Raw genomic sequence first — 12,425 nt, 5'->3', positions numbered from 1 at the left:
GTGTGTGTGTGTGTGTGTGTGTGTGTGTGTGTGTGTGTGTGTGTGTGTGTGATGTTGGAGCAGAAACCTTAATGCTAAATAAAGCGTGATGCCTCCCAAACTTAACTCGGTTTCTTGGTGCCAAGGCCTTATCAAGACAAGGATTATACAAACTATATCCTCTTTTGAGGGTCTTGGTCTCCACAAAATACCAAGCACGCCCTTGTAACAGTTGAGGCAAAAAGTCTCTGGGTATTCCAACTACTACTGATCAAAACACACACACGCACATTTACACACACACACTAATACATAATTATACCAAATATATGCAGACATTTTATGAAATAAATACAGTAGGTGCTGCCTTTCCCAAAGCCATCCAGCCAACACTGCTGACTGTTGAAGCACTGCTCAGTACAACCGTATGCCCAATATGAAGGCTGTAAGAAGTTTTCAAGTTATGCCTTTACAAGATAGTATTTAGTATTTACACTATTGGAATATCTGAGACTGGAGGAAGCTTTATATGGTCAAGAAGAATTTCAAATCGAAAGGGTTATTTCAAAGTATATATTTGCCATTCCTGACAATGTGGTTTACTCAAAGTATCACTTTTCATAGGCACTGAATTCATAATAAACACCCGTGAATATACAAACAATACGCCTCACTTTAAATCACTGGCGTGTGCGTACACCCAACCTACGACAACAGCACGAATATTTTATGGGAGAAAATAACAGAAGTATCTTAAACGTAGACATACAATTTTGTGCTCACTTTAGTTCCATGTCATGGACAAAAATATTGTCTGAATCTGTCACCTATGAATGCGGGAGCCCAGGAAACAAAAGGACTTCCAGACTTGATGGGAATGCCTATTCTAGAGGATAATGATTACAAGGAACTTGCAAGTCCACATCAATAAAACACCCCACCTGCCAAAAGCCACGCAGCAAGCCAATGATTTTGGAAGCAGAATCTTACACATGAAGGGCAAGTTATTACATATAGTGAATATACATACCACATTCAGGAATCAGGGAGAAATCTATCATTCTTAGAAGCCCTTAGGAGGAAAACAGATGTCAAAAACAATGACAACTAGACCAATCTACTACATGCTCTAGAAGTAGTACCTATGAAGACTTTGCCCTTGAATAGCCTACTAGGATGTCTAGGCTGGGAGCCAGCAGACAAGTCTATGGCCCCACTATGCTACTGATATACTATGGGACCTCTGGTAAGTCACTTAACCTCTCTGTGCCTCAGTTTCCTTATCTGTAAAACAATGGATTGGATTTTTATGGGCCCCTGCTCTAACATTCTGTAACTCTCTTTTATCTCCTCAAATCTTCTCTCACATTAGCATTTGATTTCAAGAGCTAAGAATAAAGTCCAAACACTTAGGTTAGCATTAAATTCTCCATATTCTGACTACAGCCTTTGTCTCCATCCTTATCTTGGTCTATTCCTGAAACCACATCAATATCCCATTCGGATCCTCTTTTTCTCTCACTCTTCTGTTTTTCTTCCCTCGACTTCAGCTGAACTGTCTTTTACTCCATTCTATCATTTTCCAGAGCCACCTCTGGGTTACAGTTCTATATATCTGTCATCACTATAAGCCATAAGCCCCTCGAGGTCAGAGGCTGGGCCTTATGCAGGGTTTGTGCAGTAACCAGCAACACTTTTCTCAAAATATATCCTTGAGAGTGAGTGGTGATTCTGGTCTCGGTAAAACAACAAAAGGTCTGGTTTTACTTTAATCAATGATATATTTTGTTAAAAATCAAAACCAAGTGAGCCTTAAGAAAACTCAGTTCCTCTCACCTTTGTTGGAATGAATGCCTTTGAAAAGGAGTGAGAATTAAATGACATTTCAGATCATTATAAATGGTTTATTTATCTTTAAACACAGACTAGCCAGGATTCACAATTTTCAAAGCAAGAAAGGTTCAGGTAAACAAAATAAATGTTACCAGACTAATTATCCACAGACTGCAGAGCAACTTTTAATGAATTACGTTGTCAAGTGATTAAAACACCTAATGGCTGGAATAAGGTTAAATATTTTCTAAGGTGGAACATATAAATGTACTCACCATTGAAATGTGTCAGAATTTGCCTTTATTCAATGTCGAAGAAAAATTGGTCTCCTGTTTGAGTTAGACTACTCTATTTCCCACGTAAAAAAGCTTTACTTTGAAATTACCAAGAGAATAACCACTCCATGCCTATTAGTCTTAACAGAAATCTTGGCTGTCTTTTAAGACTGTTACACATTCTCCTACAGAGAAGCACACATCAATAGAAGATGTATCACTGTAGGTCTTCCTTTTCTTTCACAGGTTAGACAATAGTTTTTTGAGAGCCGCCCCCCCCCGCAAGTCTCTAGGTGACTTTTTCTGCTTGTAGATCTTGTGTGCCGGCCCCAGGATGGTGGCTGGGGACAGGGGCACAGCATACTGCTCCGTGAGACCCATAAGGTAGCTGTAACTGTCCTCCTTGTGCTGTGTAAACACAGCCAGCAGATTCATCTCCTCGTCTGGCGCCTTCACCCGGGCCACCTTCTCGGCCTCCAAAGTTCTCCTGCAGGATCTGGCACTGGTCCGGAGAGGCCCGTTGCAAACACTGAAACACCAGCCAGCTGCACTTGTTGTCCTGGATGTCAGTGCCGATCTTGCCCATCACACTGGGGTCCCCAAAGAGATCGAGGTTATCATCCTAAATCCAAAAGAACTCTCCCATCTCCAGCAGGATCTTCTTGGCATCGGTATGCTCCTTCTTCCCGTCAATGCCCACCACATACATGGCAGCAGCTATAGGAAGATAGAAGGAGTAGAAAGCTGTCTTGTATTTGACAATAGATCTGTACCTCTTTTCAGTGAATCTGCCAAGGTCCACACTGTCCTGGGGGGCTGTGATGAGGTCCAGGGTCTGTCCGATCTCAGTCTGATAAGGACTCTGTAGGAAGAGCTCGATCAGGTTCAGGTAATAGGGCTGCTCCCAGCAGCAGAGCTTCCCCAGGTGGTAGATACATGCTTCCAGGAGGAAAGCATCATGAATGGCAGCCAAACCTATGCCTGGCTTCTGATACCAGCAGATCTGCCCCCCTCGGGTGAAGAATGCATCCATGAGGTCGTCTGACACCAAGAGGAAGGCTTGGAGCAGTTCCACGCACCAGCCCTCAGTCATGGCCCACCGGAGACTGTCAGCATCTTGCTTCCTGGGCTCCGACAGCCCCCAGAATGCTACCAGCACCATCAAACCCCGATGGTACTTGCCTCGGATGGCACAGTACTCCAGGACCTCCTTGAGTCAGGCAATAGCATCTCCTGTCTCTGGGTGCCCAGCGTCCTCCTCAGTCGGCACCTTGACAGTCTGGGATAAGTGCTAGATGAAATCCTGCCTTTCTGCATAAACGTCCAATTTCTGGTCTCCATCTATTCTGAGGGAGGAGTAAAATACTCTGTTCCCGGATGCCAGTTGCTGATTGTCACTGTAGGTCTTAATCTGCCTTTGTTACGCCCTCTGTACATCACCAAGTATGATTTATGTGATTTCAGAGAACTTCCTTTACATTTTCCCCATCCCTAACTCTGCATATCTTTTTAGCTCAGAAATATATTAAAGATTAAAATATTTGATATGAAACTAGAAAGTGATATAGCAGTACAACCTTTAAAAAGGCAGACTTTTTTTTTTTTAAATTTCCCAAACTAATAGAAGAAAATGGCAAGTAAATGGTGAGCCTTCGAGGAATTGGGCTAGAAGTTTGAGGTTTCACAGTCCTAAATGGTCAAGTAAGAGTAGGGGGCACAGATGACCAGTTATAAAGTGGTTCACCATAGCAATGTGAGTTAGTACTGAATGGCTGACACAAACATTTGCTCTTAGCAGTCAACTTTGAGACCTCAAATGAAAAATAATACAATGGCATCCAATCCCAAAGAAGCACATTTAACTTACAAAATATACAAACTCAGCATGAATGTAGAGAAAGTAAATAAATAAGCAAACAATTTAAAAGAGAGGAAAAAGGTAACTTGACCATTCAGTTGGAATGGTGTCAAGATAAGCTTTTGGAAGGGCTGGGGGAAGGGACAGATTGGGAGTTTGGCATTGACATGTACACACTGCTATATTTAAAACGGATAACTGACAAGGACCTACTATATAGCACAGGGAACTCTGCTCAGTATTCTGTAATAACCTAAATGGGAAAAGAACTTGAAAAAGAATAGATACATGTACATGTAAAAAGTAAGGTAAGCTTTTAAAAAAAGTATATTGTGGCCCCAAACATAAGGCAACTATTTCATCCGAGGCTATTCAATGTCAGGGAAAATCTGACTGTGTTAGTAAAAAACAGTGTGCAGTAGACTTACTTCAATTTAATCTTAGCACAGAATTGCTGAATAATGGATGACAGTTTTTAACGTCCTATGTTTGGAATATCCCCCTTCGTTAACTCTCGCCCGAGTGTCAAGCAATTATTCAGTGGAATCTTGAGGGCTCCAGGGGTGTCTTCATCTCCCCCAACATCTATGAAACACAGAGTGCTAATAACTCTTCTTCTCCCTTATGGATCTGACCCATTTAAGATGCAGATAGAGATAAAGACCGTGGAATATTTGTGCCAGAACCGGAAACAGAATTGGAGATGTGGCCCCAAACCTTTGTATCATAAAATGAGGAAACTGAGACCCAAAGAAGTTCAGGGATTTGGTCCAGGTCGAAACTTGCATGGGGAGTCACTTGGGAAATCTCAGGACAGCAAATACAGGTCTTTTTTCATTTCCCAGATGGGTTTCATCCTAAAAAGTGAGCTGGAACAAATTGGATGGTAGTCATCTCACTGCAGATTTATCTGTGGTCAAGGCAGAGGTTTCAAAGGCTCTACAGCTATCTTATACCTGAGCTGGAAAGTTCTTCTGATCCACTTACTGTTATCAAAGCTTAGTACATCTATTTTTCTTGGAATGCAGTTTATTTAAATCGAGAGCTGGTATTATTTGTCACATCATAGGCATTTTTACAAGGCATTACAGATGTTCTCTGAAACCTTCACTGCAGTTATGTTGATGATTGGAAATGCCAAAAAAATTACCCTTCATACACAAACACACAGGCACTAATTCTAATTAGTCAATTCTAGTTCAAGTGGAAGTAATGAAACATTTCACCACCATCTTTTTTCCCAGCAAACTAGAATATATTTTGGCTATGTAAAACACTTTTTTTATTTAAGCATCTATTATTATAGAATAAAGGCATTCTGCAAAAATGGCATTTAGCAATTCTCTCATATCTGAAAATAATTAGAAAAAACCATTTTCTCATGTAGAAATGTAATTTTCTATGTAGATGAACATAGCCCCATTTGGAAGGCAGATAGATAAGAACTCTGAGGAATTCATTGAAGCATCGAGGCTACGAAGATCTATTCAAGTTGCCTGGCTACATCTGTCCTATAATAACGGGATGCTAGTGTTATTTTTTCTTGTAATACTCAGAGACTTGGTAAGTACTAATTATTTAATATCTACATATTTTTTAGAAGTTGCAGTCCATGTAGACATTACTAATATTAGCTGAAAAATGAGATTAAACTTTATTTGAGAATTTTATGCATTAGACCCCAGAAGACTTTTCAAGATGTAACAAAGGGACTTGAGAAGATGGAGGGAGGGATGATCCAGGTTTTGGAAGTCCTAAAGCTTTTTAAAACCAAGAGGAATTTTGTAAGAAAAAATATAAATACATTAGGAGTAAAGATGAAGATTCATTTAGGCTGAGAATAATCACAAAAATGACAAACTGTAAAAAGTTGACAAACACAAACGTCATAAAATCCAGAATAATAACAATGGCTGACATACCCTTTGTGATACTTTTCACGGACAGTTGGCTGCCTCGGTCTGTTTCAATCCTCCTTTCTCCTCCCCAGAGAGAGAAACTAGAGAAAGCCCGTGCGCAGCAGCAAAGACCCAACACAGCCAAAAATAAATAAATAAATTTATTTTTTTTAAAAAAAGAGGCACTACTTCCTTTCAGATGGATTCATGGGGGCAGCACCAACAGCACAGAGGTGCAGAGGAGACACTGTGCAGGAAACAAATGATAGGGTTTATCACCTGTGGACTGAGGGATCTGGTGTGTGGCCTCTGTCAATGTCAACTTCCTGATACCCCTGCTGTTTGTGGATAATGTTGCCAGCCAGGAATGAGTGTGGCTGAAAAAAATCAATGGCCTCTGTGTAGCCAGGCCTTCCCTTTGAAGTCTCATCCATTTTGGGTACCTTGTTGAGACAGTTCACCTCCTGGGCCTCGTGATGTCAGAAACACCCTTCCATGCTTTCCTACAAACCACCAATCTTCCTCCTGGCTAAAGCACTGCTTAATGTGATATGTCAGCCTTTACTTTTGAAGGCCATTCATGAGTTCCAGGAAGAAACTAAACCAAAATGGTCCAGGCATGGTCCTTGCCCACTGTGCTAAGCTAGGAAGCTGGATGGTAATGCAGCTCTGAGGCTGGACTTCAGCTGGGGCTTAAGAAACAGCCCTCGGGCATCCTGTATGTGCCAGCATCTATGCTGGCACCACAATGAAAACAAACCAGCAATGTGTAAGACACCCTTGCCCTCATTAAACTCCACATTCTATGAGGACACAGGCTCATAAAAATACACAATATTTATGAGGGCAAAGGATGAGAACAAATAGAAAATTTTAATTTAAAATGATGCATTTTAAGACCAAGAAATGCACGGGGAGTTGCCTAGCTCCGTGGTCCTGCTGGGAATCGCTCCTGACACGGGCTACCAGAGGCCCATGAGAGAGAGGTCTTGATTATTAAGAAAACTGGATGTGACATCTGTGGGCCTTTGAAACCTCATCCACTCTAGTGAAGCCAGCTCCCAGAGTACTTTGTGGTCACTTTTGGAGCTTTCTACCTTATTATGCTAGAAGGAAAATCACAGCAAGTCAGGACGCCTGAGTTCTCAGGCTGACCATCGGTTTCTTCCATGAGCCTCAGTGATGGCTCCTCCAATAGCTAAATGACAGTGGAAACAAGTCAAATGAGGCCTCTCAGTGTCTCAGCAGAAGGGATCCGGTTTCATCTTTTATGTGGAAAATGCTCTGAGCTCCAGGAAGGGAGGGAGGGCAAGGTCCCTCCACCTGCGCCCTGCTGCCCCCAGGAATTGCAATCATCATAAACGTGACATCTGGCTAAAGGTCCCAGGTGTAGGGCGCTACAGGAAAGCTATGTCGTGGTGTTCAAGAAAATGGTTTAAGACATGTTATGTCCTCCTCCCACCTGCCTTACTCCAATGTATGAAAGGCATGCACCTCTATGACTAAACCAACTGATAAAGAAAAATGAGAAAGCTACACACATTTTTTCCAGCTGCTGTTATGCTCCAAGTACTGCTGTTCTAGGTGTATGGAATAAATCAGAGGAGGAAACAGACCAAGTGCCCCTCGTTGGGCTTACATTCCAGTGTCAGCGTTGGGGGAGGACAAACAACAAAACTAGTAAATAAGCAAATTACCAAGTATGTTAGAAGGTGGTGAGTACTGCAGAAAAACAATAAATCAGGGAGATTGGGGGGCAGGGTGGGGAAGAGGGGAGATGATATGATTTTAAAGGGTATGATCAGGGGAGGAAGGCAATACTGAGAAAAGTATATTTGAAGACAGACTTGAGAAGGGGGCAGTTTGTGAGCCCTGTGGGCAGTTGGGGTGCAAGGATGTTCCAGGCAGAGGGAACAGACAATGCGAAGGCCTTAGGGCAGAGACACACCCAAGTATTCACAGGACAGCAACAAAGGCAGCGTGACACCTCACCGGGGGCAAGGGAGAGCACAGTAGTTCTGTCGCTTGAATTGTGTCTCACCAAAATGCATATGCTGAAGTCCTAACTCCCAGTACTTCACAGTGTGGCCCTTCTGGGAACCAGAGCCACTGTGGATGTAGCTAATTAAGATGAGGTCATACTGGAGTACGATGGGCCCCTTGCCCACTAGGACTGGCGTCCTTATAAAAAAGGAGAAATTTGGACAGACATGCACACAGTGAGGCTGCCAGGTGAAGACTGGCATGATGTGGCACATGTCAAGGTCCCAACAGAGTCTAGGAGACAGGACTGGAACAGATCCTTCCCTGATGACTTCAAAGGGAACACAGTCCTGCTGACACCTTGATCTCAGACTTCTAGCCTCCAAAACTGTGACACAATACATGCCTGTGGTTTAAGCCACTCAGCTTGTGGTACTGGGCTCTGGAAGCTCTAGCAAAGTAATAGGCAATTAGGCCAAAGCGAGCGTAAAGGGGCAGATGATAAAAGGTCTTAATGCAAGGACACTGTAGGTGAGGTCATCATAGCATCTTGAGCAGAGGAGTGAAATAATCTGCCCAAAGGCTGAGTTCCAGAGCACTGCAGTTTTATGAAGTCTCAGAAAAGAGATGCTGAGAAAGAGCCACCAGTGACGTAAAAGGAAACCCAGGAGAATGTGCAGCAGGGAAAGCCCATGGTACTTTTCTATCTAAAAGCATAGTCAGATGGTATGGCACAAGCAGCTCACTGTGGGTGGATCGGGGACAGTCACTGAAGAAGGAGGACAGACAAGTCCATCAACTTCCTCCAAGGCATACGCAAGCCAGTGAAGCCTAAAAATATCTTTTAAGTCCATGGGCTTCCCCATGGTTAGTGGAATTTGACTTTTTTTCCCTACATTTGACATTTATTTATCAGAAGAAAAAAAAGAAGATAAATGGTAAAATCCTGGTTTTGGTGTGTAGGTCTTCTATTTGTGCTGAGTAAAACTATTATGAATCACTAAACAGGGCTCTTGAAGGTGAATCAGAAACGCCAAGGGTCTCAGAATCTAGTTTAGAGATTCATTCAGAAAACGGCTAATTCACTCAACTCCAGTGGCTCCTAATACACACGGCACAGATTCTTAAAAGGGAGTCCTTAACCTCACTTTGCAGCAACTCTGCTTCCCTAACTCCCCATCTGTACGGCCTCATGCAACGGGGAGATTCCTGGTGAAAGCCACAGCCCTAAGCTGAATACGTAAGGTGACTGAATGTCAACCCAGAAATCCCATCCTGACAGACACACAGAACAACTTCAATACTCCCAGCTCCTTTCATTCAAAAGTCCCCATAGCCCTAATAGGCCAGACTGGTCCAGCCTGCTCCCTGCAAGCACTGACGCTGAAGCCAGTCAGCCTGGGTTAGAATCCTAGCTGGGCAGCTCACTACCTAAGGATCTCGAACTTGCTTGAACTTGAATGGCCTTGGGCTTCGACGTACGTAACTGTAAAACAGGGATGATAACAGAACCGACTTCAGAGTATTGTAATAAGGATTCACTGAGTCAATAGTTGTACTGAACCTAGAACATGCCTGGCACTCAGTAAAAATTATATAGGAATCTGTTAAACCCATAAACAAACAAGTATGTATTTTTCCCGGAAGAAGATTTTGATGAACAAACCAAAAAATAAAAAGGGCTAGAAAAGTCTTCATATAGTAAAGAGAAACTTTTCAAGGTTTTAAAATATTTGCCTCCAGAAAACAATGTGTACATCCATCACAACGACTCCTGGCTATGCATGTGCGCTCACCTGCTCACAAAATCCTCACCTACTTTAAAAGTTTGGACTTGACAGGGGCTTCCCTGGTGGCTCAGTGGTTGAGAATCTGCCTGCTAATGCAGGGGACACGGGTTCGAGCCCTGGTCTGGGAGGATCCCACATGCCGCGGAGCAACTGGGCCCATGAGCCACAACTGCTGAGCCTGCGCGTCTGGAGCCTGTGTTCCTCAACAAGAGAGGCCGCGATAGTGAGAGGCCCGCACACCGCGATGAAGAGTGGGCCCCGCTCGCCGCAACTAGAGAAAGCCCTCGCACAGAAACGAAAACCCAACAGAGCCAAAACTAAATAAATTTTAAAAAAAGAAGTAACAAATGTTCAAGTACAACTGGTGTCTTTAAAAAAAAAAAAGTTTGGACTTGACAGATTTTTATAAACTGTAGAAACGGAAGGTGAAATTTCTCAAGCCACATTAGCTAAATAAACTGAAACAGAACACTTTTCAACCAAAGCGGATGATTTCCCCCAACATGAATTAGCAGTGACGATAAGTGTACACAAGCCAAATGGTTAGCCTTTTCAAGCGACGGACGGCGCTGGGACCCCAGGAATCCGTCACCCAGTCCTCATGGCAACCTCAGGAGGTGTGGCCTGCTGTCACTCTCTATTTAAACCTGAAGATACGACCTCAGAGATGTTAAGTGTCTTCTCTACCCTCACACAGCTATGTGTGGTGGAAAAGCAGAGCTGGAGCTCTTTACCACACTGCCTTTGCTCACCCCAAAGCCTTCCTTCAGCCTCTGCTCAACCTGCCCTGCAACTCTGGTTCCTCGGCCCCTTCCCGGGCTCCCCACACCTGGCCTGCTGCCCGCTGCTGCCATCCCCGGGGCCCAGCGGAAAAATCAATCCTGCTGAGATAACGGTTTCCTTGAGAACAGCACTCTGACTGCTGGGGAAACTGCAGAGAGCACAAAAGGGGTTCCTGTTGTATCTGGGGCTTTGTACTTCTTGGACGGACAAGCATTTCTATTCCACTGGGGAAAAAGAGGTTCTACAAAAGGGCACGTCCATGAAGGTGGCAGGTAAACTAACACACTTGACTGGTCTGGGGAATTATGATGATTGTTAAAAATTTTGAGGCTGTCAGTGACAATTACTCATTTTCCTGAAGTTAAAAACCCCCTGTGGTGAGAGGGGCGGGGATCATAGATCTGCAAAATTCATCAAGACTGCTGGTAAATATTGACCATCATTGGGAATTTCTATTACGAATATCTGCCCTTTCAACTCAATGCAGCACCACTTGAATTTCATCCAAAGTTACCTGCATAAAGTAAACAAGCTTCATCACCCATGTAGACGGAGACCAGCCCGCCTCAGCTGGTGCTACCATCTCTTTCTATTTTTTTCTCCCTCATTCCCCGCCTACAATGGAGAAAACTGGCTCAAAGAGCCAGCCAGCTAAAGGAAGGGGCAAAATTTGATGGGGTGATAATTCAAGTTGTTCTTTGAATGATGGGTAGATCCCGCAGGTTCATTCAACACGGACAAATTTTATTAGCAAAACTGCTCATTCAAATTACCAGGGGAACTAGGTTTCTGAACCCAAAAATGGTTCATTCCAAGCATGCCCATTATTCTAAATTTCTATTATTTTCTCAATTCCCAGTTGGATTCTGCTGCCTTCAAAGGCGGCATTGCTATTTGCAGTTGCTGACACTTGCTAGCGACGGCTCATAATTTCATCTAACGGTGGGACAACTAAAAATGTGACTGAATTAGCGACAGCTGTACTCCATCCAGCCACAAAGGAAAGGCAGCAAAGCTGGCGTGGAACCACCTTCTGAAGGGGGATACACGGCCTCTCTGAAGAAAGGACAGCTACCAATAAGAACGCCCATCCCTTATTTATTAGTTTGTTTTCTGAGGCAGGGAGAGAAGAAGTTGTGTAACTGTCAAGTAATTGCTACCAAATGGAAAACAGGAGTCACTTGGGGTCAACCAGGGAGCATTGACTAGGCTGAAAACCCCCCGACGGGATCGGTATTTGGTAGTCAAACGACAAACCACAAAACCACAATACATGGTGGGATCATGGAAAAGAGACAATTAAATCCAAGACGTGTTGAATTGTCTGCTCAATCTTTCACTCTGCGTTAGAGTACCTGAAAACGAAATGGGCTGAAACAAGCTGCTTTCACACCGTGTTGGCCTAATTACCTTTCAAGATTGACACATACAAACTTACCTGGAAATCCAGGTCCTTCTAGTTCTCCTGGGTCCCTCCCTGTAGCCTTCCAACTGCCTTCCGCTAGCATCCCACTTCATGCCAGTGTGCAGTGCCAGGAGTTATAAATAAACCTGCTGCTACGGCCCCCAGTAATAACCATGATTTCCCTAAAAGGCATGCAAGTGTCAAGTTGTCAACTTAGTTTCTGAAACTCAGTGAATGCCAATGCACAATTCCCAGGGCGTGGAGAACTAGCCTACCCCAAATAAACATGCCTGGAGAAGAGGAGAGCGATTTAGCTAAACAAGCAGACTCACTTCAGGGAACTGGGGTGGTAGAGCTCCAACCTGGATGCTGGCCCACACTCTTTGGGGAAGAGAAAGGAGGAAGAGATATGGCAGGAGGCGGTAACAGCAAAGGGTGTGTGAGCCTCCACGGAAGAGATCATGGGCGTGTGGGCCTCCAGTGACAGTGGGCACAGGCCTTGGATGTTGAGCCAGTAATCACAAACTTCACCCTGGACCAATGACAGGCCATTGTCAAGACCAAAATGCTCAGCATAGAAGACACATTATGTTACGGAGAACATGCTGGAAGCGAGAGATT

The 12,425-nt window shown here is 43.7% G+C and overlaps 1 protein-coding gene and 1 pseudogene across 1 annotated transcript in view; both read right to left on the bottom strand.

Moving 5' to 3' along the window:
* The window catches only part of KCNH8 (potassium voltage-gated channel subfamily H member 8), a 385,168-nt gene that overhangs the window by 292,563 nt on the left and 80,180 nt on the right, over positions 1 to 12,425 (bottom strand). The window lies entirely within an intron of this gene.
* On the bottom strand, positions 2,328 to 11,917 carry LOC114890745 (annotated as a pseudogene).

The sequence above is a fragment of the Monodon monoceros genome, unplaced genomic scaffold (assembly GCF_005190385.1).
Source record: "Monodon monoceros isolate NGI ecotype Baffin Bay Population unplaced genomic scaffold, NGI_Narwhal_1 Super_Scaffold_11, whole genome shotgun sequence".
In the NCBI taxonomy this organism is placed as follows: domain Eukaryota; kingdom Metazoa; phylum Chordata; class Mammalia; order Artiodactyla; family Monodontidae; genus Monodon; species Monodon monoceros.
Note: the sequence above shows the minus strand (reverse complement) of the source record. Positions and strands in the feature narration are given on the sequence as shown.